General features: G+C 37.0%; 1 protein-coding gene and 1 long non-coding RNA gene across 2 annotated transcripts in view; both read right to left on the bottom strand.

The window, feature by feature from the left end:
- The window catches only part of HIBADH (3-hydroxyisobutyrate dehydrogenase), an 85,999-nt gene that overhangs the window by 42,487 nt on the left and 16,206 nt on the right, over positions 1-27,306 (bottom strand). The gene's annotated exons all lie outside the window — the stretch shown is intronic.
- On the bottom strand, positions 1,941-27,303 carry LOC128905356 (uncharacterized). The gene is made up of 2 exons (XR_008464854.1): positions 13,806-27,303; positions 1,941-8,978 (listed from the first exon to the last, which is right to left on the bottom strand). It is a non-coding gene; the product is annotated as an uncharacterized LOC128905356 (long non-coding RNA).

Raw genomic sequence — 27,306 nt, 5'->3', positions numbered from 1 at the left:
AGGTGGCAAAGGACAACAACTATTCGGACAGTGCAATTAAGAAAACAAAAACAAATCTTACAATGGCTCCCTCCAAAAGATATACAAATCTCTAATATGCAAAAGAATCAGGAGTTACTACCTCCTTTATCATTAGGTGAACATCCAGGGGAAGATCTTTTCCCACCGTATTTTTCTCCATAACTTTGATATTTACATTTACCTTCCATTCTACCTACATAAAAAGAACATTTTAAAAGACTAAAACACAGAGGTAAAAGAACATTTACTACAGAAATATCTCTGCAAATTGTTCTGAGAATCTAGACTGTATTACAACAATGTGTATTTAATAAAAATGCACTCTACTGATGCAGATCTGCCTGATGAAATTTTGAACCTATTTTTGTCCCAAACTTTTATTTGTATAATTCTGACATGACGATAGTGGACCACTACTGCTGCTTTATTACTTTAAAAGGAAGTCTGGGCAAGAAATACACAAGTTCACCCTGTACACAGACTTTTCAGCTCTGCCCTTTGATTTTATATTTAAGTATTATCAAGACTGAGTATTAAAAGGTTCATAATTATACTTAATTATTTTCCAGTTTTTAACTTTGTGGCACTGTCACTAGATTTCTGCTTCGAGCATGTTTACAGCAAAATCTACACCATGTCAGACAAACAAGCCAACTACAAAAGAAGTAAACTCACATACTCAAAAGTGTACAACCAGAGCAACAAAAAGTTCCTGCTCCTTTTTACAGCTAACTCAGGTATTTATGTAGTACTACATAGTACAGCATGCGAGTACAGCTTCAGACACTACCCAAAATGCAATCAACCCAAAATGCGTTTAGTTTCTTTCTGAAAAGAATTATCTTGAGAAAATTTAAATTTTGATATAATTCAAGATATAAACCACAGAAGAACATACAGGGACATGAGAGCATTCTTGGGAGCAACAAATAGGATTATTACCTTGATGAAAAAAGGACAAATGATATGTCACCCAGTTATGTGGATGACGCCAATCATAAGTACATCTTTTCAATTTCAGTCATGTTCTCTGGAACAACGGTTCCTTCAAACAGAGTCTCTGAGGTCTCATATGAAAAAATGTTTATGCTAAGTAAATATAAGGAATTTGGATTTAGCATTTATTTTGCTGTTTGAGCAAAAACTACAAGTCACACTTTCTTCTGGAAGGTTGCTGTGGCCAAACAGGCTGTTATCTGAGATTTGTATTTCAACCATTTAGTGGGCAGTGTTAAGTAGGAAGATTTAAGTGAAGCCACTATCAGTATACTTCACAGTCCTGACAAGCCACATCTTCTTTATGGCAAAAGAAACTCTTAGTTTCTCCACTGCTCCCAGCATCTGCTACTGAACTTTGAAGTTAATGAGTCACAAAACTTACGAGTGAGGAGACAAACATGGAAAAAAATGTGCAATATCAGGAATAAAAGATGATGGCAAACTACAGAGATGGCTTGAAGCAGATTTGCGAATAGGAGACTGGGAGAAGGAAAGCATAGAGTCACAATGAGAACCAGGAGACCCAAGTCACAAATAGGAGACCCAAGGAGAACAAGAAGAGAGATTTATACTATAGCAAGTTTTTCTTGCCTGGGAGAAGCACTTTCACTTGAAACACTTCACTGGAGGAAGTTAAGATGATGCCATATGGCCACCTGGTCAACGCAAGGAAGAGTGGGCCAACAGAGGGTTATCATTAAAGAGGTCAAGAGACACGTACAATTAAACCATCAAAGCGATAGCTATACCACAGATAAGATAACGCAGTAGGAAAAAAGGGAAAAAAAGGACGGTGGATCAGAGAATTTAATCTCGTGGAATGACAGGCAGGAACTTTTTAGTTACAATTTTCAATCATTCTAGATAATGAAAGCTTCCTTCTGCCCCCTTGAATGGCTTCTTTGCAATTTGCTTTGCACATGTTACAAGGAGTTTTTCTACTCTGGCCACTTCCACTCTGCTGTGGCGTACAGCCCACTGGATCAGTTTCCAAGCAAAATGAAATCTTACAACAGGTCCATCTTAGCTTCAAAGCAGGAAGCACTGTATTAAATTTCTTCCTGCTTAATACACTCCCTTTTAAGGTTCTGCTGAACACACAGGTCATGGGTTTGGGATAGCAGTACCATGCAGCGAACCGTGTGCAAGACTCCTTCAGTTCTCTCCAAACCTCTGCTGCAATAGGCCCACCATAATGGTGGTCTGATACCACCCCTTTCACTAGAGCACCCATGTCCTCCCTTTTCTCCTGTCACTCTGTCGTCCTGTTTATGTTGATCAAGCCTCTGCTCTAGCTGTATTAGCCGAGGGATCTATTCAAAAGAATAGCTGCTCTGGCCAGGCCCCCCCCAGCACACTGGATACTCTAATAATTGCAGCAAGTGGAAGGGGATAGTAATCATTAGGATAAACACTCTCCTGCACTCTTAGCAAGGACAGAGATGGAAATGGACAGGAGGGTTGGAACTAGATGACCTTTAAGGTCCCTTCCAACCCAAACCATTCCGTGATTCTGTAATTACTTATTTCCCTTTGTTCTTGAAAGCAACATTCCAAATCTCCCATCATACTGAATCAATTTCTCTCATGTTTAATGACTCAAAGTTGATAGTGCTGGTCTTGGTGATAAGGTAGAGCCACTGCCAAAAATGGAGCCCACAGGAGCATTTCTATAAATATCTCCCCAGCCAACAGAGAAAAGAGTAGACGAACTTTGGTAAAGTCACTTTAGCTCCCACAGTAAAATCGCATGAGTTGCATAAAGAAGGGTGCTTGTGCTCTAGGTAGTCTGGAAATGCTGCTAAACCTCAGGTGGCAGAACTGGAGGGTATGTCAGGAGGAAAAAATTGCAATATTCCTTAAGATTCATCACCCCAGTGAGTCACAACATTCACTGAGGCAGTACTTCTCCAGCAAGAGTTTCAAACCCCTAAAGCAAAGTTTTCTTTACTGGAAACTCCTCCAGTAATCTCTGTATCTATGCATAGCGCTGACTATATTAAGCTGAAGAGGCATATAGGCTCCTTCCTACAGATCTGCTGGGTAGATTATTTCCCACGAGAACAAGCTGTACTGATGTCATCAAACCAGACAGACATCAACTCTTTTCATCACAAGGTATGAAAAACCATCTCTATGATCTGTACTTTAACTCTGGAGTTGGAGAGGGCCCATGAGTTTAACCCTTATCTCCTGCTACTCTTTGGCCTTTTCACTGAATATTAATGCACTAACCATTTATGTAAGATGTTAAATGTCATTCTCGAAAGCTCTCACTCAAACAGAATTTACAATCTGTAGGAAAGCTAATGAAATAGCATAGGCTGAAGCACCAGGAATATGTGAAGGGTGCTTCATAACTACATTTTCTTTGTGTTTATTCTCAAGAATAAATACAATCACCCATCTTTCTCAAAGTTAAAAGGAGGCAAACTAGAATCAGTGCTCAAATGAAAAACAGCTGACTGAAAATAAATGTCACTAGCAACAAGTATTTATAGACACAAAATGTGGAAATGACCTGAAGAACCTGCACTCCATGGCATGAGTGCAGTAAAAGAAACAAGTAAAGCGGAGTATCAGTCCTGTCCTACCAAATCTGGCCAAATCTCTGGCAGCAGAACACACGCATACAATGTGTGGTTAGCCAGAAGTCTGTCTGTCCATTGGGCTTTGGACACGGTGTAATAACACACTGCATATATGAATCATGCCAGAATTCCCATGTCACAGAAGTGGGGTGGTGGCAAAGAAAGAACAAGGTCCAGCAGAGCCACAGAAAAAATCCCCACCACACAGCACAATGCAGAAACTCCAACCAACACCCAAATACACTTAAAAAATTACACAGACACTGAGCAAAGAAGCCCATTCCTCTCCCAATAGCACCCCACTGTATGAGTCCCTCACTGACCTGAGCTGATTTCACAGTCTTTACTGTTATTACTAGAGGTGTGCTAATTCTGAAACTAGCTATCCAAGAGATATTCCTTTCCATTGATAAATACAGCTTCCAGCAAATACCATCTACCATATTCATCCACCACCAGCAGATGTATGTACACAAGGTATGGAAACTGTATGGCAGTTACTCCCAGATTATAGATTTCAATTCTGTGACAAGAAAATTAAAGAAAAGAGTATGAAGGCACCCACTAACCACAGTGCACTCTAAGCTAAAATAGATTGTGTAGTTTTCCCCATATATAAATAAAAATAAACACTTATAAACAAAGAGAGCTTCAAATGAAGACACTTGTTGTATTTTCTGCTTTAAAAATAAAGCAGAATCAGCTCAATTATTATGGCAATGGACAGAGGAGGACACTGAAATTTAGGCATAAGGATTTATGGCTCATGTATTGCTTATAGTCAGAAAAGGGCTTGACTGTCTGACCTGTAGCAAAATACATTGGTACTGCTGGTAAGACTGGTAACACATCCATGTGTGCTGCAGGCACTGCTTCTGCTAGGCATTTTTCGAAATAGGTTCTTATAAACTTTTAATTCTTATTCAGTCAGAAATTAAGAGAAATTAATTTCTGAGACCCTATTAGAAGTGCCCCCAGGTAGCATTTAAAAAAAATATTATTGGTACCCCACTTTCATCAATTACTCATGCACCAGTGCATGAAAAAAAGTAATTACTTTGATCATCCATTCCTAGAATACCATAAGGTCAAAGATTCAGTATCAATAGCTTACTTGCACTCTGTCAGGCCTCCAGGACAGTGTTTTTGTGTTATCTGGACACTTAATGTCTTCTGACAGCCAAAAAAGGTCTTCAACAGAAGTTAGTTTGTATTTCCACATTATATTGGCAGCATGGCAAGGCTCTTTCTTTTAAATATAATGTATAATTAGGTGAAAAGCATTACAGAATAACACAATCTGATCCTATTACACTTGCTGCCAGAATAACACAATTTGATCTTATTACACTCACTGCCAGACAGCAAAAAAACAAAAATGCAGCAAACTAAATTTCTAGGGAAAGATAACAGAGGATATTTCTTAATATGCTCATGTTAAAAGGGTTACTGAAGTATCCCTCAACATATGTAAAAATGTGGTCACAGTGCCATAAATTCAGTATGTGGGAAGTGTTGGTACTAATTACTGGTATAGAACCTTGACATTAGACATTGCAAAAAGCAAGCATCAACTAGACTAGTTCTTTGACAGCAAAGAGATAATTATTAAGCTTCCACTCTTAAGGAATTCCCAGGACTTATTAATGCTAGCACACAAGAAAACCCTGATCAATGAAGAATGGAAGATTTTTTCACTGTGATAAAATGACCTACCTCTAAGAAAAATGGTATCAGACAATAAAGACCCACTTAACAACTGCTTTGTCATGGGTTCACTACAGATGTCCTAATCATATAATAATTTTTCATTTTCACAGAAGTATCCAAGGGGTTATTGACTAAAAATGCTAACAGTTCCTTGAAGGCTGCAGAGTTAGAAAAAGAACTATATATTGCCTATTTACTTTCCTTTGGCTTTGTTACTACCTATCCAAGCAAAGACAAGCTACCAAATTTGTGACTGAATACACACAGTGAAAACCAAAAACCACATGCTCTAAGAAATTATAGGATCATGTATCAACTTGTCTGAATTCTGGATCCCGAACATAATTTGACATGCAAAGTGTATTTTCAAAACTGCTTAGATAATGAGAATCTTAAGTTCAGCTACATGTGTCTTTGGATCACTGGCACTGTTCAATATTTTAAGACCAATTCCGAGACTCTCAGAACAGTTATATTTAAAATTCCAACAATATGTATGAGGTATAGTGTTCATGAAACCAGACACAGAAGTTTCAGATCTGTCACAGCCCCAGAATATCAGGACTAACTAGAAAAGTATACCTGCAAAGAATTTTCATTCTTACATGTGCTTCTTTTCCTTAGCATTTTGGGATATAACTCTGACATCTGTATCTGACCTCTGCACACTGGCTACAAAACCTCTTCTCTAGGAGGGAAGTTTGGCAAAGAACCTGGTTAACCAGATAAGGGTGGTGGAATCTCTATCCTTGAAGATTTTTTCAAGACTTGGCGAAGAAAGCCACAGCGTACCCCATCAAATCTTGGCAACAGCCTTGCTTCAAGGGAGATGCTGGACTAGATGACCTCCAGAAGTCCCTATAAATCAGGAGTTCGCTGAAAATGAGACACCAGGACAGTATACTGGTATTTTCTGTCCCAACGAGTGACATCCCCATCAAATAGATAGATTTCAGAACAGCTCTGGCATGCAAGAAGTAGTCTGGGATGTACTAACCAATATTGCTTTCTAGATTTTCTAGCTTTACAATGCTTTCTCAGGTTGTTTGTGCCCATGACAAAGCCTTGAGGAATCTTCTTCATCCAATAGGTCTATAGTTTTTCTATTAGTCAAGCAAGCTTATCATTAACAAAGCTATTCCTTCATGGTATAATATACTCATTCAGACAAACTCCTCCCACAAGACATAAAAGCTTCCTATTCTTCATTTCGAGAGAGACATAAACCTTTAGCACTTTGAGTTCATCCAAGCCAGCACCCATATGTGTACAGTACCCTCTCTTCCCTGTGACCTCCTTCCTGGTTCCAGTTAGAAACTCTGGATCCATCTTACATACATGGATGACACTTCAGCTTTTTCTTGGGCAGTTCACAGTCCAACAGTGTCACACTCTGCCTCCAATACTCATTATAGCATTTTCTACTTAAGATATTTTTCTTCAGGGTCCACCTGTCTAGGAGAGCTGCATGCAGCAGAGACTACATGAATAAAACCACAGGTGAAGCATCTTCAGCACACTGCTCTCACTTTAAAAAAAAATTTCTCCAAAAAAAGTCAAGCACCCCCTGCTCCCCAAGAAACTTTAGGAGAAAATTTTAGGCTAAGGTAAGACTTCTAGGACAGTCTTATTTCTCCTTGCCTTTTGAATTCCTGCCTTTAGAGAATGTTCTTCCTCCAAAACAGTCTCCAACACCTCACTTGCCTGTCCATTTTTACTGTGAAGTAAAAATGGACATCCTCATCCTCATCCCTTCCATCCTCATTTTCTTTCACCATACACATCCATGCCCTCAGTCATGCAAACTGGCCTGTCAGTAGAAGAAAACCACATTGCTCAGTAGTTCATCGTCATTCAATATCTACAGCTCTCAGGTACTATCTTCTAGTTGCTTCCCATGCATACCCTGGGTAAAGTACTGATTACTCCTACTGTTTGATACTCTTACTATTGATTACTCTTACTGTTACTCTATTGGTGTTCAAAGGATACAGGTTATTTTCATAATATAGGACACAAGTATGTCACTCAAAAGAAAAATAAGGTTAATGGATGAACACAGACATATTCTACAGTCAGGTCAGTCAGCCTTGAAAAACATAAGGAAGATTGTTAAGTATTACATAATAAAATCTAATTCTATGACAAACTATAGTTTCATCTAATGTAATAGATATAACTTGTACTATGCTGGTTAATTTTTCTGCAAAACCATCAAAATGATAAGTTTCCTATAGTCTAGCAATACGGATAAAAACTTTAAAACTGTTTTTTTTTTAAAACAAAAAGTTAATTGATTTTTATGTAAAATGTTACAAAACCTGACACTATCAAAGAAGGCTAGGTGTTGATACTATGTTTAGAACATAACCACCCCCATTCAACACACTGGGTGGAACTGACAAAGAATGTCAGTTTTGCAAAAAATGGTGACATATTTTTCCACTGTCTGATCATATTAATCTGAATTTCCTATAATACTATACATTATATATGTTATTTATATATAAATAATTTCAAAGTTATCTCAGTCTTGTGAGGTGTTGCAGTGTTGCAACTTTTAACCATTAAATGATTTTACACAGATACAAAATTTGAGATCACAACATAATTGTTCCCAACAAACTGAAAATCTATCAATTCTCCTTTCTATAAAATTTTTATAGCAGCAACAAAAATTATTTCACTAGATAATCATTAATGCCACGAAATAATTCAACAAGAAGGTATGGTGTATACTACTACAATTACTGTCGTTTTATGGCTTCAATACATATTTGTGTGGAAAGCTGAATGCAGTAAACACATCAGAGAATATCTTATTACCCAATAACACACACAGTCAGCTACCTCATTGGCATTATAAAATGATTATTTTAGGTTCTTGTTGTTGTAAGGAAATTTTACACTTTTTGTTGTTCATTTTATTGGGTCATTTCTGTTATATAAGGTAGGGCACTGTAAGATAAGAGAAAAGAACATGGATATAAATGCACACACGCACACTATTTAACATGTCCTATCTACTAGCAGCTAGAAAGTATATAGTCCATAGGTGAGAACTTTAAACAGTTTATGTACACTATTACTTGCTTGAAACATTATTTCTGAAGTCATTAAAAAAAGTCAAATTAGGAACAAGCAATGATGTACTTAAAATTTCACGATCAATTTTTCTCAGCTGTCACCTAATTTAACAGATGTTTTATTTTTAAGAAAACGAGAAAAAATTTGAAAGTATTTATATCAGCCACCTTGTTCACGAACTAGCGAAGGACGAAATGCATGTTTTCCAGGATGTGTATTATTCCTTCAAGACGGAAAACCCGCTCGCCTGTTGCTCTAATGAGTACCTTTTTTAGCATTTTCAATAGAGTAATAACGTGAAACAGAAAACCAAACACACACATAAAAGATGTTCTCCGACACCTTCTCTTCCCTCTTTCTCATCAAATGAAGCAGACCACAACAACACCATAAAAGAATTAGGATTTTATTTTCCAGTTGCTCTGTTCAACGCTGCAACCACTTGCTTCACCAACACTCCAGCATATACCCCACTTCCCCACAGAACAGCTTTTCTTATTAGAGTTTCTTGGTGTCCTGGGAGGGAGAAGTTCTGCAACCTCGTCACACTTCATCCGGTCAGGCACAGCCCTGAGCAAAGGTACAGGAAAGTATAACTACAGGAGAAAGACGTTTGAAATGAGTAACAGGACTGACCTTTGAAAAGTCACTACGCTTCTTTGAAGACATGTTCCTAACTGCTCTCTGTCCTGCTCCATTATCCAACAGGCACCAGCTGTGAATTCTGCTTATCAAGCAGGTTCTGCAGATTTCAGTTCTGAAACTCGCTGGTTTTCTGAAACTTATCTATTTTACACCCAGTTCAGAAGACTATAATTCTCTAATCCCAGAAAATGGTGAAAACAATGGTCCCAGGCATCTACTTTAAAAGCTTGAGGGTGTTTTCTGCAGAAGCAGCTTTAATTTCTTCCTCTACATTTAATTCCAAGCAGATATGAGCTGGAGTATAAACGAGAGGTTAGGAGTTTCCTATGTTATCATTAATGTGGTATCTTCACTTTGTCACTAGCTAGTGTTTTGTTAAAAAAATAAAATAAAATAAAAAATTGGATTTTGTTTTATTTTAGTAGTGGGATTCCAGTACATCTGCTACAAATATGAGAGTCATTGGAAATATGAAGACATTTTTCCCCCTTAAGAAAAGGCCTTTCTTTACTTTTTGAAATTTCATGTAGGGTTAAAACAAAATATTACTAGGAACATCAGCTGCAAAAAATCATATGCACAGCCACATCCTTTGTATACATGTAGATGTATCTCAAAAAACCCCAACTTTTGATAATAAAGTAGCCAAACATTTTTCAAATTTTCTAAAGACCCCATGCTGCATATTTAAGCATTTCCATTTTTACTGAGCCAAGCCAAAAACATTTACAAACAGAAGGATGAAAAAAAATTAGAAGTGTCTATGTAGGAAATAACTCGTGTAAAGTTTAAAGCAGTAAGTACACAAATACTATAAAATCCAGCCACTCTAAAATGACTGTAGCTGTAACTGATTATAGTAATTAAACATTCCCATTATACACTTTTATTGAATTTTCTATTCTAAAAAATGCTTCCCAAACCACTTTAAAAATGGGCAAAGCAATACACAACATTGCCATGGTTTTGACACAATATGTATACACTTACATATTACTGAAGTCAAATGAAAAGTCAAAGAGAATTGTGTTTTCTGAAGTCATTCCATTCTATGATTCTATGATTAAACGACATTTTATTACTCTGTTCTCCTTTCTTCCCCCACTCCCCAATTTTTATCTAGCTAGCTCAAGCAATGCATTGGATCTTAAATGGATACTATTATTATTTTTTTTTCCTTTAGCCGGATGTTCTTGTTTTTCACCTCTGTGCTGTGAATCCCATAGCAGCTCTCAGCAGCAGCGGTGTCACACTGAACTGAACCGGCAGACAGGGAATCAAAACTGTATTATGGTTAAACAGGTCTAGAAGCAAACTGCTCCAACTTAGAGAGATTCTTTTCTCAGCAACCATTATTTTTAATGAGGCCAGTTTACTTTTGGAATCTTGGCAAAAAACAGTCATTTACTCTAGTCCTAGAGCAATGACTGCAAACTGGGCAAACATAAAGATTACATGCAATGTAAAATCTGCATGTGCATATCATTACACAAAAAACCCATGATGTGCTGGGAAAGAGGCCTGTCAAGCTATCGTGTTTGTTAATGAAAAGAACAGTTTTATTCCAAACCAGTCTACTGTATCAGATTTGATAAAACAAGTGTTAACTAAACGTCGTCCTTAAAAGCTTTGATGAGAAAATCTAACACGTTAAACTAAGAAACAGTTCAAGGACAGCAGGAGGCAATTCCAGAACACAGGCGCAATCTATAAAGGCAAACTACCACAGCTTTTTGATGTTAAGTAAGTAGCAATATCAGTATACAACAAAGCTTAGAGGCAGACTGTTGTATCAAGTTTAAAAGTTTAATATCCAGGGTCAAAAGCCTCAATTACCTATTCTACTACTTCATTTCTTAGGGAAGAAATCAATGTTGAAGTATGATCTGTTGAAAGCATTAGCTAAGCTATCACATGAAGTTTTCCTTATTTCCTTAGTATCTGAATTTTTAGTATTTTGGTTATGCTGCATCTCAGATACTCAGACTATGGCAAAACATATACGTTTGGACTTGAACAAGGTGGGAGGTCAGAGACACTTACTTTGAAAACATATACATTTCTTAAAACGGGTTATGCCCATTAAATGGCCTAAGAAAAAGGGCAACAGAAGAAGAGTGGCACTTAGTAGAACTGCAGATAAATCACTGCAGTAGCACTTTAAATTCATCCGTTTCAGGGGAAAGCATAAAAGTACACATTCAAAAAATACAAAACTGGGGAAAAAAATTCCCCCTTACTCAAACTAGAGATTTACTATGGTTTTGACTATGTTATTGTACTAAATTTGTCAAACAGGCCACATGACACATATTACTAGCTATTTAATAATTTAATTGGTGAAATATGATTTTCCAGTTATTTTTCAGGGGTTTGTGCTTTCTTTTGTCCATTTATAAAACACTGTGGAGGGTGTGATTTAATGATAATTGGAAAAGGAGGAAAGATATCTTTTTAAGGCAAATGAGGAAGAAAAAAAACAAGTTCATAATTGTAATTTTTCATCCTTATTTTGAATATAGCAACATACCTTTGCACTCGACACAGGAAACCACATGGATTCCTCTACATGTTCTTCTATGTCTGCCTACTCCACAGCTTTTAGAAAATTATGCTGACCTTCACAGTGGATGAATCTAAGGTAATTCATTAAGTTAAACAGGAACACAATTCTGTTGTTATCACCTTACCAAAGCAAAAAATGTTTTGCTAATACCCTGATGTGGCAATTTTAACAGTTTTTACCTTTTGTAAATGAAATCTAGAATTAAATCACTTTTGGTTTTAGAAATATTAATCATCATTACCAGGTATTCTAACTTAAGCCCTAAAAGTTAGAGAAAATGAATGGAGTGGAGGAGAGAAATGTCTTCTGTACAAATCTTTTTATAAATTATCAATTGCCTATTTTGAGCAGGCTGGGCTGCAATGCCACCTGGTGGCTTAGAAAAAATAACAGGGTTCTGTTTGAACAGTGCTTAATGGCTTGGAAAATATGCAATATTCTATAAAAATACCAAACATGGCAACAATGTTAAAGTTAATAATTTGTGTTTCTTAGCTAACAAGTCTTTTTTCTTTCTCCCTCTCTCTCTCTCTCTCATTTTCATGTTCCCAGTGTGCACTGTTTTAAGTTTTAAAGTTCACATGTCCATATCTAACTTCAGCTGGAACTTTACAATTGTTTCCAATTGTGAGTTGAACTTGCTGATGAGTATATTATACTGTAAACAGTTGTACACATACACACAGAGTCTAGTTCGCACAATTAATGCCAAAAGTTGAATTTTTCCCCATTTGAGGAAAAATCAAATACAGCAGAAGTCTGAAAGGAGGGTTACTGAAATGCTTTGTAAAATTACACTGTATAATTAATTCCATAGTAAGAACGTTTTTATGGTGTGTGTTGGTGACCTTTTATTACCATCAAGTTCACAATGCTGGTGGGCTGCCTTTTAATCCCTCCGCAGACAAAGGCCCTAAATAAACACAGATCCCTTCCTGGGAAAAAGTCCTCTCTGGTTAAATGGTAAGGAAATGAGTAAATCATTAGTAATCTTTAAAGCCAAAGCTATAAACTCAAGTTACCTTAAGTTAAAATGAAAGTGTCCTGCAAGAGTTTCAAAGTTCTGTCACAGATAGAAATCTCCAGCTCTTGACTCCAGACTAGGCGCCAGCTGATAAACAAACAATTTAAGTCAAGAGCTGGAGAATTCCCAGCTTTTTCATTTAATGGCTTTGGCCAAGAGTATTTATTGCCTCCAGTTTTATTCTCACTTAGCTCTAAGAGGAAATTTAAACTCATCATTATCTTAAAGCCCCATATGGGCCACAGTCATCTCACCTGATAGAGCTCCTTTTACTCTGCATAAGTTCTACTCCCCACTAGAAGTGATGTAATAGTGTAAACTAATTAAATGTAGTTTTAGGCTGACTTTTTAATAGGCTAAATAAATTTTGTTCAATATGGTTTATATTCCCACTTGGGGCAGTAACGATTCCAAAAAGTTTAACTTTACAATTTCCAGTCTAAACTACTAGTAGTTTACTCCATAAAGAACAATTGAAACAAACAAACAAACAAACAGTCTTTGGAATGAGAGCACCCAACTGTTAAAAGCAACTGCAGTTGAAAATTCTTTGCCATAAATTGTTCATTGGCATCAAAAGGTACACAGAATTGTACAGACTGCATAACAATCCCAGTACTTTAAACAAAACATTTCAGGAATGCAAGGACATACATGTAATTAAAATTTGGTGTTTAGTACTTGTTCGGGTTTTAGAATGAAAATAAGCAAACCTATTGAGCTGGGAATAAAATATTAACTAAGCATCTGTGGTTAAGCCAAGGTGTGGAATGCAGTAAGCAAGTCCAACACTGAAATATTTTAACCTAACAACAGGAAGATGGCATCATCCTGTGCCTCAGATGCCACCTTCCTCCTTCTTCTGTTCTAAAAGTATATACCAGGAGGAGGTCAGAGTTCTTTCATACAGATCCTAATGCTTATTTCACCTCAGAGATTTTTACACCCGTCATGATTTAGATTCAGCACTTGCCATCTCATCCCAGGCATCTCTCCCTAATAAAACATATTTGTCCTGCATATTAATAGATTAGAATCTTTGAACTGTGCTTAGTGAAAAGTCTGATTACCATTCCTAAAGGGTTAATAGAACTCAAACTTGAAACCAGAAGGTTGTATTCCCCTCCCACCCGGCCCCCTCCCCGCAAAATACTTTCCTAACCTGACTTGGCTGAAAAAGCCAATTAATTGTTCCAGTGTCTGCCAAGACTTCTTATTTCTTTAAATATGCGGATAGTTTGAGACAGATGGCTATTCCAAACCCAGGTAACACCCCTAAATGTGGAAAGAATGAGGGAACATGAATTATGATTAGTATTTTAAATGGATTTGTAATGAAACAGACGGATATCTCAAACCTACTGTATTTCCAGCTTATATTATTTAAAAAGAAAAACACGGTGTCTAGATGTCTCTGCTGCTCCACTGAGTATACCCAAGCAGTTTAATGCAAATTGCACTAAAATATGTGGAACTAGTTTTTCTGTCTTCATTAGGAACTGATTGAACAGACACTATGATGTCATGTAAAACACACGCACACACGAAGCAACCACCAAGTGACAGACAAGAAACTTTCTGAGCGTGAGTCATTGCAATCCCTACAGAAACTAGTCATTTTAGGTCAAGTTAAGGTCATTGCAAGGCAGAGAAAAGAAACTCTTATGGCAGTTGTATGCCAAGTATCTGGCTTAGCACTGAGTGGAGAACTGCAATTAAATCTTTATTTACTTTTCTAAATGAATAAGAGGTCTAAACTATACTACAGTACTAAGGAAAGCAAGAAAAAAGTCCGTAGAACTCATTTTGCAACATCTCCGCTCATTAAGAAGCTCATACTAACAAATTGCTGCTGACTGAGCTGTACATGGAGTCAATGTAAAGACAAAAGAGAAAATGAAATATTCAAATACTAACTGTTAATAACTAAAATGCTAATTCATATAAAGGTATACAATTTTACTGTATTGTAATAACATAAATTAATCTCTTATATTTTAGAAGGGGCAGCAGTTATTTATGTTTGTTGATAGCCTTTCCACTATCATCAGTTAAATACACCAGATTTATTGTATGTCTTTTCCTGTAACTTCAGATTTAAGCCACAGGTTTTATTTTTGAAATAATCTCCCATTTGAGTTAACAGGAACACCTGCATGTAATATACTTTGTGCATTTTTGAAAATCCTTCTGTAGTGAACATGTACACTAAAACACATGCGGGTATGAGCCAATACTGACCTATTTCTAAATACTGGGAAAAGTTTCCACAAATGTATGAAAATTAACACAAGAAAAGAAAATCAGGGACTTTTTTTTTTTGGAGAGCACATTTACATTTTTCTGGCTATTTTTAGTTTGCTTTCCTTTGTTTGTTTTTTAAGGAAAAGCAAAATGTTGACAGCCAATGGGCTATACTTACAAAATAGGGCCTTCATGCCTGAACTATGACTTCTCCAGCTTAATTTTCCCCCTCCCTAAGTTTAATTTCCATGCAGTTTATTTAAATACATTAAAATTATGGAGTTCTATCTCATCATAGTGAGTACTCATTCATAGTGACAATTAAATTTCATAGGAACTACCTGATTAGGGAGGCAAAGTCACGATGGGCTGCACAAATTAGCTCCAGAGTTCTAAGGTATCCAAGTTGCATTGCCCTCCAAAAACACATCCTCAGCTTGGGAAGTTCAGATCCAGTTGAAGCAACACACACAGGTGACCAAGAGCAGATACCTTCCTAGTGAGAGTTGTCAGTACAGGTACGTATTCTAATAATACTTGGCGAAGTTGCAGACAAAGTTCATGGGCATTAGGAACAGTTAAAACTCTACACTAAAGCTACACACCAATAAAAGAAATACTCCTTTGCAACTGCAGTCTATGCCAGGCACTTACAGACAAGTACCTTTCAGCTAATAAACCTTCTCCAGTTCTCTCATACCTCAAAATCCTGTATTTTTTGTCATGGGAAATCCAGAGCAACAACTGGAATTTAGAAAATGTGTTTTATTTCATCAGCCAGTATAGAGGATACTCAAGTTGTCATAGCTGCAACCTCATGAGAAACAGTAATACACCTACTAGAGTGGATGAAGGGAGGGGACATAATTTCTGCTTCAATTAGTTAGGAAGTGAGGGACAGCATTTAAATTGAGTCAGCCACTGTTGTGCTTTAGAGACATAAACAGAGTAGTAATGAAAAATAACAACTTGCAAAGCCCAAATATATAGTTCTGCTTCAAGGTCATGTTTGCTGGAGACGCTGCTTTGAAAATAACCATAAAATATTCTAACCCAATACTATCCCATTTCCAAGAAAGGCAGAAAGAAATATAAGTCATTGTGCTAAGTTATATTTCAACAAGGTTTAAATTATATATCAACAAGGTTAGATGCTGAAAATAGCAAACAATAAATCCTTGAACTTAGGTGACACCAAACAATAAATCCTCTATGCTTAGTTTGTGATGAAGGATATTTCCAAATAATTAAAACAATCAGCTTACAAAAGCTGATTTACAAAAAGCCCAGCCAAAGCATGCCCAGGATGTCAGCTCTACATAGTGCTTTGAAACCCTTGAGTTTCAAAGATAATAACTCAGTAGTATAAAACAGACAGATTACCCCACAAACACTTAACAGACACTAAGGACACACCTCTTCAACTTGCACTAAATCCCCATGGAAAAGGATGGACTTAAGTACATGCTTAAGTGTTTTATGCCGAATTGGAGCTTTATAGATGTGCTCTATTAAGGTACTTCTAATAATTTTCTTTTCCATGACTGCATATAGTTAAAATTTCTTGATCCCTAGCAATAAAGGGATACCAGTGAAAATGTTATTAAAATTAAAGATTTGATAGTGATGAACTAATCATGTGTCTTGTGACATATGCTGCTCCTGTAAGCTTCTGTTTACAGAGTCCAAAGCTGAAAATAGTATGTTTTAATATATACTAAAGTTTTAGCCTTCAGTGCTTTTAAATGCAAACAAACTAAAGATACATTAATAAAATTTTAAATGAGTTGTCTCTAAAACATTCAAGATTTGGAATTTTGACCTACGAATTCATTAACAACTGGAATTAGGGAGGAAAAAAGCAAGATGGAGAAGACTTTCAAATGCTTCAATGGGATCTAGTGCCCTATGGTTCATTAAGCTGTTGGTATCTGTCACCATAATTAACTATATTCGTGCTTCAGTTCTCCCTCTTGTTAATAAAACAGAAGACAAAATGCAACAAAACAGTTTTATTACTTGTTTGTCCAATCAGTAATCTGCACGAACTACCTGAAAAAAGATGACCCCAAAATGATGAGTACACAAGAAGCTGCCAAACCATGTGTTCTCTCCCCACTTTGTCTTACAGTGAGTAGCTTTTTCTTGTAACTCAATAGCAAAGAAAAAAAAAAGAAAAGCTATTGTACTTTACTGCTTCTTGTGCAATGTGATGAAAGCACTGACTCAGAAACTTGTTTTCTATTTTCAGCTGTATTATTTGGTCTAATAAAAGCTTCTACCTCTCTGTACACGATTTCCCTTCTTTGTATTCTTAAACCACGATGTAAAAGAACACTGGTACTGCGTTACTATGATTAGTACTGATACATTATAGATATGTATTATTCGTGTGGCAAAAATTTAATTAGCATAATAATACAGTACTATGGTAAGAATTTATGACTAAAAAAAGAGTCGAAATTCCTCTGCGGTTCAGCATTCAGCAGCAAGGGAAACCGGCAACTCGCACTACTTTTACACTCCGAGGATTACTGCACCCAAGCAGTAATTTACACACATCCCACAAGAAATGGCAGAGCCATAGGAAATGCCACTCTCAACCACATAGGGTTGCGTTTGACTGACAACTGCATTCGGCCTGTCTTTTTCCAATTAAGCTCCATCTGTTTCCTTGGTTGGACTGGTTGGCTTGAGGCCTCTCAACAGAACATCCACTATGTGTTACGGCATCCACTCCCCAAAAACCTTTCCCTGCCAAAAGCCAGGGGATGCCTCCTCAAAGCATGTCATTGGGTAGGGGTACGCGAGACGTGTAGGTGGGTGGGTGGGAGTGGACGTGTGGCATGCGAGCACTGGGAGCAACCTGAAAAAGCACGGTTTTAGTAACTTTGACACATCCAAGGAAGGGTTAATTACCTACAAAATAAAACAAAAAGCACCATTTTTCTTTCATTATATACTCTGACCAAAAAGCTTCTTAAACCAAAATTAAATACTGTGTTCCCTTCCACTCCCCAGCATACACACTCTAAAATAAATAATGGCCAAACTGATTTAAATGAAATTCTGTAGAAGAATTTGTGCTTGGATGAAAATGGCACATTTGAGCCTGAAGCAAAAGTAAAACCGCCAAGTTATAAACCTCTCAAAGGGAAGGTTTATAATGGAAATGCCAACAGACCCTTAACTATAGTGGAGCTGTTAGGTGCCAACATATAAATAATTTTAGTTTTTGTGGTCACTTACGATAAATTAGATACAGTGCAAGTGGAAACAGTAGGGTTCTGATTCAGTAAATAGTAACGGCCAAGAGTGCATGTTTGGATTTTCAGACAAGTATAGCATAGATTTGATTCTGGCTCTGAAATGGAGTCTATAAGGGACGTTTGGACTTTTTAAAGTAGTAAGCAAGCCATATTCTGAATTCTTGAGGGCTTGTAAAATAAAAACTCCTTAACAAGCTTTGCTGCCTACTGTTTCAATCTTCTAAGAATCCTTTAACCCAGTTGCCAAAAAAATGCTCCATTCAAGATTGGTATAATTGTCTACTAAGGAAAACAACATACTAAGTCCACATAGTCACATTTAGTATTAAGAACTGCTAAGCACACTAACACAGTGTGAAAAAAGTGCCAGTGACCAAACAGTAACAGATTAATCACCTTTTTCTTTAATAGGCGTGCCAGTCGCTGCAACGCTAATAGAAAAGCCTTCCTATAGTCCAGTTTGTTCTAGCACAGGAATGATGCATTTAGATGCTCAGGTACGTTCATTTTTGCCCTGGGAGGCATTTATTGCATTGTTTCATAGCAGTCAAGCCTCACGCCTTAGCATGATATGTTGAGGCAGTGAGGGATGCTATTAGTGCGCTCTGTGGGAACTTCCACCTTGGAGAGGGTGGGAGCCCTCAGAGGCAGCCAGGATTCAGGCCAAGGCTGCTAAGAGGATGCTCCATCTCAGGAAACTCCTGCTTGCCAAATTCACATCAGCTTCCCATTTAGCGCTTCCGCTACAAAACCTTCCCACTGCCCCAGCATCACCCCTAACTCCCCACAAATATAAATTACAAGATGAGCATCTGCAGAAATAGTAGAGTTATATACACTCCTAGTTTACTCTAACTAGAGCTCTATTACAAAGTTTCACATGCTGATAACGCTACTGAAGATTCGTTTCTCCAATTGTCCTCCAACTTTAAAAAGAGAGAGCAAATCCCTATTCTTACAGCATACTCGACATAAACCACCTTATTCAAGACAAAAAGCATTTAGCTGCTCCCAAATACTGCTTTTGGACTACTAGCAGTTGTAGCGATTCTGGAAGATAGTTTAATCAGAAAAATGTTGGACATCAGAAATTAAAGTTTGAAGAGCTAACTATGTATAGTCATATATCTGTACATATTATCTATGAGTTACTTGTCTATTGATTTCTGAAAAGTCATCATTTTAAGCAAAACCAAGAAATCTAACACAAATGAAACACAAGTAGTATGCTCCTCAGCCAGAACTAAAAGTCTGTTGACTTTCTCTGTACTCACACTGGCAAATGTACTAAGAGTGATGAGCTACACATTCCCGCTATACATTCTCAGAAAGCAAAGGAAAAACTGATTGAAACCAAAATGACAGCAAAATGTGTTGCTTCTGACTGCATACGGTTAAACTATATAGTTACTGTGTAACTAGGATCTTACACAGTTTGCAGCAACTCATATCAAATAAAGCAAATGGATAATAATTACATGTCAGATTAGTATTGCTGCCAATGACCTAAACTACACATTAAAAAAACCCATTAGTTTACCAACAGTTAAACATAAAGGGATACTATCAAGTCATTATGTGGATTTATTTAAAATACGTAAAGGTTTTAATAAAGTGTTACACAGTGTTTCACACTTCCCCCTCCTCCTCCCCCTTTTTACTGCAGACAAATTTAACATTCTTCCACAGTACAGAATAATTAAAATACAACTGCTTATAGAACCAGGACCAGAAACTGAACAGTCAGCATCAGGGTTACATTTCCATGAGTTAACTCTGTTCCTGACAAGCCATCCTTGAACTCTTCTTATGAACAGATAGAGGTTAAAACTGTCTAAGGTCTAGGAAATTCCACATACTGTTTCCCAGTGAAACTACAGGAATGAAAACAATAATTAAGATTTAAGGGTTAAAGTTGTAGGTCAAATATAGTACAGTAAGTAATTTTGGTTTCACTTCAGGTCCTATGTTGTGTCTGGCATGAAGAGAACTGCAGTTAAAAACGTTTTCTTCAGCTCTGGAACCACATGAATCTCTGCTGTCCTCTGCATTTCAGTAGATCGAAGTGGGCAGCCAACAGGACTAAATACTGTTGGACAAACTGAAAGGTGAATATTTACATAGTTTGTATGCTCACAGCTGAATTCTAAATGCTTTTCAACAGTAAAAGGCAACAGTAAAATGCTTTTATTTAATCATATGAATCATGTTGTTTTTTTTTTTAAATGTGGTGGGAGGAGGAAGAATTAGGAAATCTTGATATTTCTGCGAGCTCTCTGTGGATTAACCAGGAGCAGTCTTGCTAAGGACAAAAACTCAATCTATTGTCTCACAATGGGCAATACTACAGTGAGCACGGTAAATACGGAGTAATTTTGAGGTATTTCTTTAAAGCACAGAGGGAGCACTTCTGCTAGAACATTCTCCCCTTTTTTATTAGCACAACTTAAAGAGACTTGTGAAAACATAAAGACGCCCTCCGCTACAAGAGAACTTTCTGCAACAAACCAGTGACATAGAATGGCTCCGGACTATCAGAGAATATCGTCACACATAAATCCCATCCTTGCCCAACTCATCACCATGACTTTAAAAAGGAAACACAAGTAACTCATAATACTAACATCATCTAGATGTGACTCAACAGAAGATCAGCGTTCATTCTTATTGATCCTGGATTCAGCCATTGAGGGGATCAACAAACAATTTACTTTCAAAGGCCTGCACTACAAGACAAAGGCAGTGGTCCCTGCCTGCAAAGTTTCCCCCATCTGAGTTTTTTCTTCCTACTCCTTTAAAATTGTTTTAAGTGTTTAATGGGCCTACAGAGGAGTCTTCTTCAACACAGAGTAGTTTGCATGAATGTGTCCTAAGACTTTGATTAAGGTACTTAGGATGTCAGTGTTTCTTGTCATGTGTCTAGAGTAAGATCTGCAGATGTCCCTTGCTGAATAAGAGACAAAATAAAATGTGTAATTCTAAATCTTCAGTTTTCTTCGATTTTCTCTGGACTTTTTTTATTTTATTATTATTTTAAACAACAGGAGTTGCACCCACAGACTGAAAAAGTCTGTTTAAGGCAACACTGAATTGCACGTACAACTGCTTTGCATTAAGATTAAGAATAAACTGCATTTTCTCCAGTGGCGCCTCCAATGCTTGTAGCTGGTGGGGACTGTCCCCACACTGAAGGCTGCAGTGCAGGCACCGTGTACTCCCAGTTCTACTCTGTGCTGCACCTTCCAGTTTGTACTTGGTGCTCTGGTGGGCTGTGGTGCTGGGCTCGGTGCCGACACGTGTGCCATCCACATTTAGCATAGTATGGAATTAGGACTCAGTAGGAGTCAGAGGGTTATTAAGGTCTGGTGCTCATCATCCCCACTATCCCAAGCACAGGAGTCACGCTAGGATTTTTGACTAAATGAAAAATACACACTTTGATCAAGAGACTCCGTTTAAAGTGCAAAAAGAGAGAAAAAGAAGCCTACAAACATTTAAAACCAAACCAAACTTTGTAGAAAGCTTCGAAGTCATCACTGCATTCCAGAAACATTTCCAAACACCACCTGCAACTCCTTAACTTTAAAAGTTCTCTAGAAGCAGCAATCAAAATTTAAAAAATTAAATTAAATTAATTTTTATTCCCTAGGACTTATGACAGGCTGAAATATGACGATCTTTCTTACTCTGTGTATCTCAGAACACTTGACAGTATGAGCCAGACATTAAAGTAACCACAAGCAAACAGAGCAGCTATTAGGAATGCGGTAACAGCTCACATACAGGCATGGATATTAGAACCAGTTTTACTGAAAAAAGGAATGTTGGCTCTAATTCTGCAAGTTATCCCTTACTCTTTTTCGAAGAGTGCCGCAGGGATTTTTAACTTCCATCTGGACAGTTTTCCGTTAACTGTTTTTGAACTCCATGTGTGAGAACACAACAGAATTGTAGACATTAGAGATGGAAAAGACCTATTAGATCATGTAGCCATCCTTCTGCCAGTTAAAGATTTTTCCCTACAGAACAGCTCCTAGCACTTTGCCCAGTACAGTTTAAAGCATGTCGAGATATTTGGCTTCAACCACCTCCTTTGGAAAATTATACCACAGTGCATGAAGAATGTTGTTAGGAAGTTTTTCCTGGTAGACACAGCATGAATTTTTCTTTCCTTAATAATTTCCAGCCTATTATTCCTGGTAATATCCCACTGAGCCAGTATGAATAACTCATCTTTACACCTTCAAATAAATGGAGACAGATATGTTTCCCTACACATTGGTCACTAGTTGGCCAGACTACACACAGTTTTATAGCCAAAATATACACTATACTTTAATAAAATCAGTCATTCCACCCTTTTAGTCATTGCAGGAACAATTGTCTCCACCCCAGTGACATTTTTAGATGATACTCTCAACAAATCTGTTTATTCTTCCTTGCCTTCTGCTACCTGTTGCATTCTCCATTAAAAAAAAAAAGCATAATAGACTCAAAGAAAAAAAAATATCCTCGCAAAGTCAGCACATCAGTAAATGTGCTATCTAACTTCTGCAACAGCAACTGCTGCCAACATCATGATTTCTGCACAGGGTTTACACTTCCTCCCTCCCCAGTGTCAAAATATGCATTTTGCCAATGTGGAACATTTTCCAGATCTTCATTCCTTTCCATCTTCTCTCCAACAAAAGAGGTCTAATAAACTAGCTTTATTTTGACAAACATATGTTTTAAACTATTTAACAATACTTAAGTTATTAGGAATCAGAAGCATTTTAGGCATCTCAGATTTCAAAGTATTTCTTTGTCGTCATTTCAGCTTCCCTAAATCAGTTCACCTAATCCTTCCCTTCTTTTGTTATCAGTCACTTCCTGCAGTGCATTTACCTCACTTAAATTTCAGAATAACTCAATAACATGTTTCAGACTACCTGTAACATTAGGTTGTACATTGTAATTTCTACTACCATCCCTAGACCACAAACTTTCAAAAAAATTAATATGATCAAATGCATTCATCAAAAATGTAAACAGAGAAATTAGGAAACATGTCAGGAAAGAAAAGATTAGGCAAGACAGAGAGTGACGGAAGAAGAGCAGAAGTGAGGTGAAAATGCTATGCTCACTCCCAGAAGCACAGAGAACACTGAGGCCATTCTGAGTACACAGATTCAGTCTTTAAAAATAAAGCACAGAAGCATAAATCCATAAATAATAATGGAGCAAATATTGCTATGCCTCTAGATCTTTTCCTCACCAACAAGAACATCTGCCCTCATTCCTCAACAACAAGAACATTGAAGGGGACAGGGTCAGAATTATTACGTCTAAATTCATGAACCTGCTTTTTCTTGACAGTGTTTCAAGGATCCTAACAGATATTCCAATCACTGCATTAGCAGGCCAAAACCAAACAAAACCTCTCTACCACTGAATACAGGAGATTCCTTATTTCATGTCTTCTGTTTATTAAAAAAACTACATAATCTCTCAAATTAGAGATGTTGAATCAACCAACCGACTCTTCCACTCCCATAAAGTCATAAGACTGTATTTCTCTAAAAATGCACAAAGCTAAAGACACACAGGAAAGCCAGTTAAAAAGTAGCTCTGTGAAGGCTCTCCCAACAGAAGAGAGGTCCATTAACCAGCTTTATTCTGGCAAACATATTGATGATGCTTTCTTATTAAAACAGAATTTACAAGCTAAGAGATGCAATCTTTGAACAACTCATTTTTATTATTTAGTCTAATCTTAAAACATCTTTCAAATCATCTTTGCAAGCATTAGTGTGCACAGACATAGTCTTAAATCTTCTGCAAGGCCCTCTCTTCTGCTTCCCTTGGAAAAGACACTGCCATAAACCTTCAACGTCCACGTAGGAGAAACAGGTTCACAAGTTATTCTGTTTGGCCTATTTAACCTCTGCTATCAGTCTGATCAAGCCATTGAAATACATTCACTTCTCCAGTTTTGAGAGGTGTCTTTTTTTTTTTTTTTAAGGTGCAACTGTGAAACATACTGCTTTTTGAAAGGAAATCAAAGAATAGATCTTCACAGTATTTTTAAACTTTCTTTTTCTTTGCTCCATATTAAGTACAGATTTGGCCATACAGGGAATAAGTCTGCAATTCACTCTTCAAGGACTCACATTTTACTTCATTACTAGGGAGCTGAAGTCTCAATTTGTCAGTGTTATTACTAATATTCTTTCCGTCACTTAACAGTTAGCTGGAACTTATGGAAGTAGTACTATACGACGAAACAGTTTGAAATGACAGCTGGAATAGGAACTCCAACCTTTTCTAACCAGCTCCAAACCATGGTTCCTACAAAAATATGTTTTATTCTACTATTTATTACCAACTTAATATGACTACAGTTCTCTACATGACAGCTCTTATTAACAAGTAGCAGTCTGACATTTGATTGATGACTATCTTGGCTAAAGTAGACAGCGAGGGGAGAGTTCTAACAAAATTTCATTATTGGATCTAAAGAACCGTACTTACAAAAGAATTGAAACCAGTTTATCTTATCTTAATTCCAAAAACAGAAAAAACAAATCAGGCTGTTACATATTTTTGTGAAGTTCCAGCAGAATGCAGTACAACATATTCTGAGCAGAAGAGGAGCTGATACAATTTCAAGAGTCAGTGGAAGGGAAAAAAAGTTGAAAGGGTAATATCTGAACACTAACAATGCTTACAATGAAGAAAGCATCGCATCAGAAATAAAAAGAAAACATTTCACCCACTGTACTTTAGATAATGCATATTTTGTATATTGAATTAAAAAGACAGAAATGTTACAGCAGCATCAGTGAAACTACTAGTAAAGTTTGCTCTGGACTGCAAGCTGAGAATCTCTACCATACTTTCAGTGAAATCAGTCGGAGGACAAACTCGACACAATTCTTAAAGGTTAAATTTAGATCCCTTACTCAGCCAGTAGTGTCTTTAGTGCCAAGTCAGTCTTAAATACACTTCTGTGATAATGTGTGCTTTAAAAGCCTTTTATACACACAAAGACACAGAACCCAATTCTTTGCAAAAAGATAAATTTACTCCTCTAGAATTAAAAAAAAATAAATTAAATAAACACAGCTTTTGAAGATGTTTTCTCATTTGTCATAAGCTCACAAAGCTCACAAATCAGGGCAGCACTGCGAACTGTGACACAACTTTCTCATGTGGACCTGCAAGAGATCCTAATCCCAGGGTAAAGCGATTGCTATCTCTAGACAGCATTAGCAGCATTATCTGCATGCAACTACTGGGATGATAAGTATTTTCCAAAGTCAGTTAATACAAAATAACACTATAGTAACTTGGTGCATCAACTTCTACTTAATGGGTCCTGACTGTAAGCAGCAAGTAAATGCTGTAGGCCAATCATATGAAGAAGACGGCACTTCATTGGTACACAGGCCCATCTGAAAAAGATCAAGGTAAAGAATCTTTTGGGGGTAAAGGCTGCAAACAAGCTACTAAAATCTGGCAGTAATGCTAGACTTAAGATACTTCATTTACAATGTCAAGACAGGATTAAAATCATCACTATTTCTCCATAAAGTTTATAGACCAAACAATTTTCAAAATATTACTTAGTTTGTGAAATAACTTTTTCACAGCGCAGATGAAAATTAACATCCATCAGGCAACACCCAAATACCTAAAAACAGAAGTGGAATTGTCTGGCAATAACAGCTAGTAAGCAGACAGGTCGAAAGACAACAGTTCAGGCATGCTGCTTTCTCTTCCTCCTCACTGTGTCCCACAAATGCCCTCTCTTAAGCTTCTGCCAAGTCTACTGCATTGCATAGCAACAGAATAATGCCTGCCAATTTCTAGAGCTGAGCATACGTCTCCATTTAGTGTCTTGTCTAAAGGCCAACAATGCAGTCAGGACATACAAAAATACCCCAAAGGCTTCATGTGTTAGGTCCTGAAAGATGGCAAGAACAAAGCATAACATTAAAGCTTTTTCTAACAAACATACTTAACTTCTCCACATTTCCAGCAACTGCCTGCTCTAAACATGATTTGTACAGAGCATTCCTTGGCATTCACAAACATTACATACTAGAAAGCTAAGTATCAATTCTTTCCTCCTCCTTCAGAAAATTACTCAACCTGTAATTGATACTAAACACCAAACAATTTGCATTCAAATAAACCACTAACATGCCAAAAGACATTTGTATTCAGACTAGCCAACTGTATGTTATCATATTAACCCGGTCTCAGCATTACCATTTTCTCAAGGAACAAAACACTCAAAACAGTTAGGGTTGTTTTGGAATCAAACTTTTCTTTCTTTATTTCTTTGTATTATAGCATAGTTAGCCTTAAAGCAAAAACTTACGGGTAAAAACAAATTACAGACATTTCCACAATGTAAATAATTCCCTCAGGTAAACAACATATTTGGGGGAAAGTGATTGAAGAGAACTACATAAAAGATGTCAGAATTGCCCAACTGATAAGTAGAAGGCCATACTGTGTTTAGAAAAGGATCAGATAGATATATAATCCATCCACAACATACTTTTTTGCTGTGGTTTTCATTCCCACACTGACAAGTCATCTAACTTTATAAAACAAGGACTAATATTTTGGCTGGGAAGCAAGAATCTTGTCTTCCCCGTTACATTCTTCAGTATCGCCTACCTGGGTCTTCCTAATTTCTGTTCATGTTAGAGTTTGTATGAAAATTTTGGTATCTAGCGTGTAGCCAAATCCTGCCTTGGTTTTCAGTTGAAAATTAAAAAGATGGTTAGTTTTTGGTCCTCACCCTCAAACCAGGACACCCACACTCATCTTCATGATCTAAAATTCAGGCTATGCTCAGGAAGAGCTTTGACAAACTGTAAGGCCAAATTCTCTTCTACCCTGAGTAGAAGTTAAATTAAAAGGACCATTGTACCATGTCACGTTGAAAGCTCAGTTTCTCCAGGTCTAACACATATTCCTATACTCTAAAAATATTCCTAAAATAACGTACATTTCTTTAATGTAATGTAAAAAAAAATAAATACTGTACATATAGCAATGAAAAGCAACATGTAGCAACAAGGGTACAAACTGGTGTCTGAGATTGCAAATAAAGAGACATGTCCAGGATGAGGTAAACTGTTAATGAAGACT

This window comes from Rissa tridactyla, chromosome 2 (genome assembly GCF_028500815.1).
Source record: "Rissa tridactyla isolate bRisTri1 chromosome 2, bRisTri1.patW.cur.20221130, whole genome shotgun sequence".
NCBI classification, from domain to species: domain Eukaryota; kingdom Metazoa; phylum Chordata; class Aves; order Charadriiformes; family Laridae; genus Rissa; species Rissa tridactyla.
Note: the sequence above shows the minus strand (reverse complement) of the source record. Positions and strands in the feature narration are given on the sequence as shown.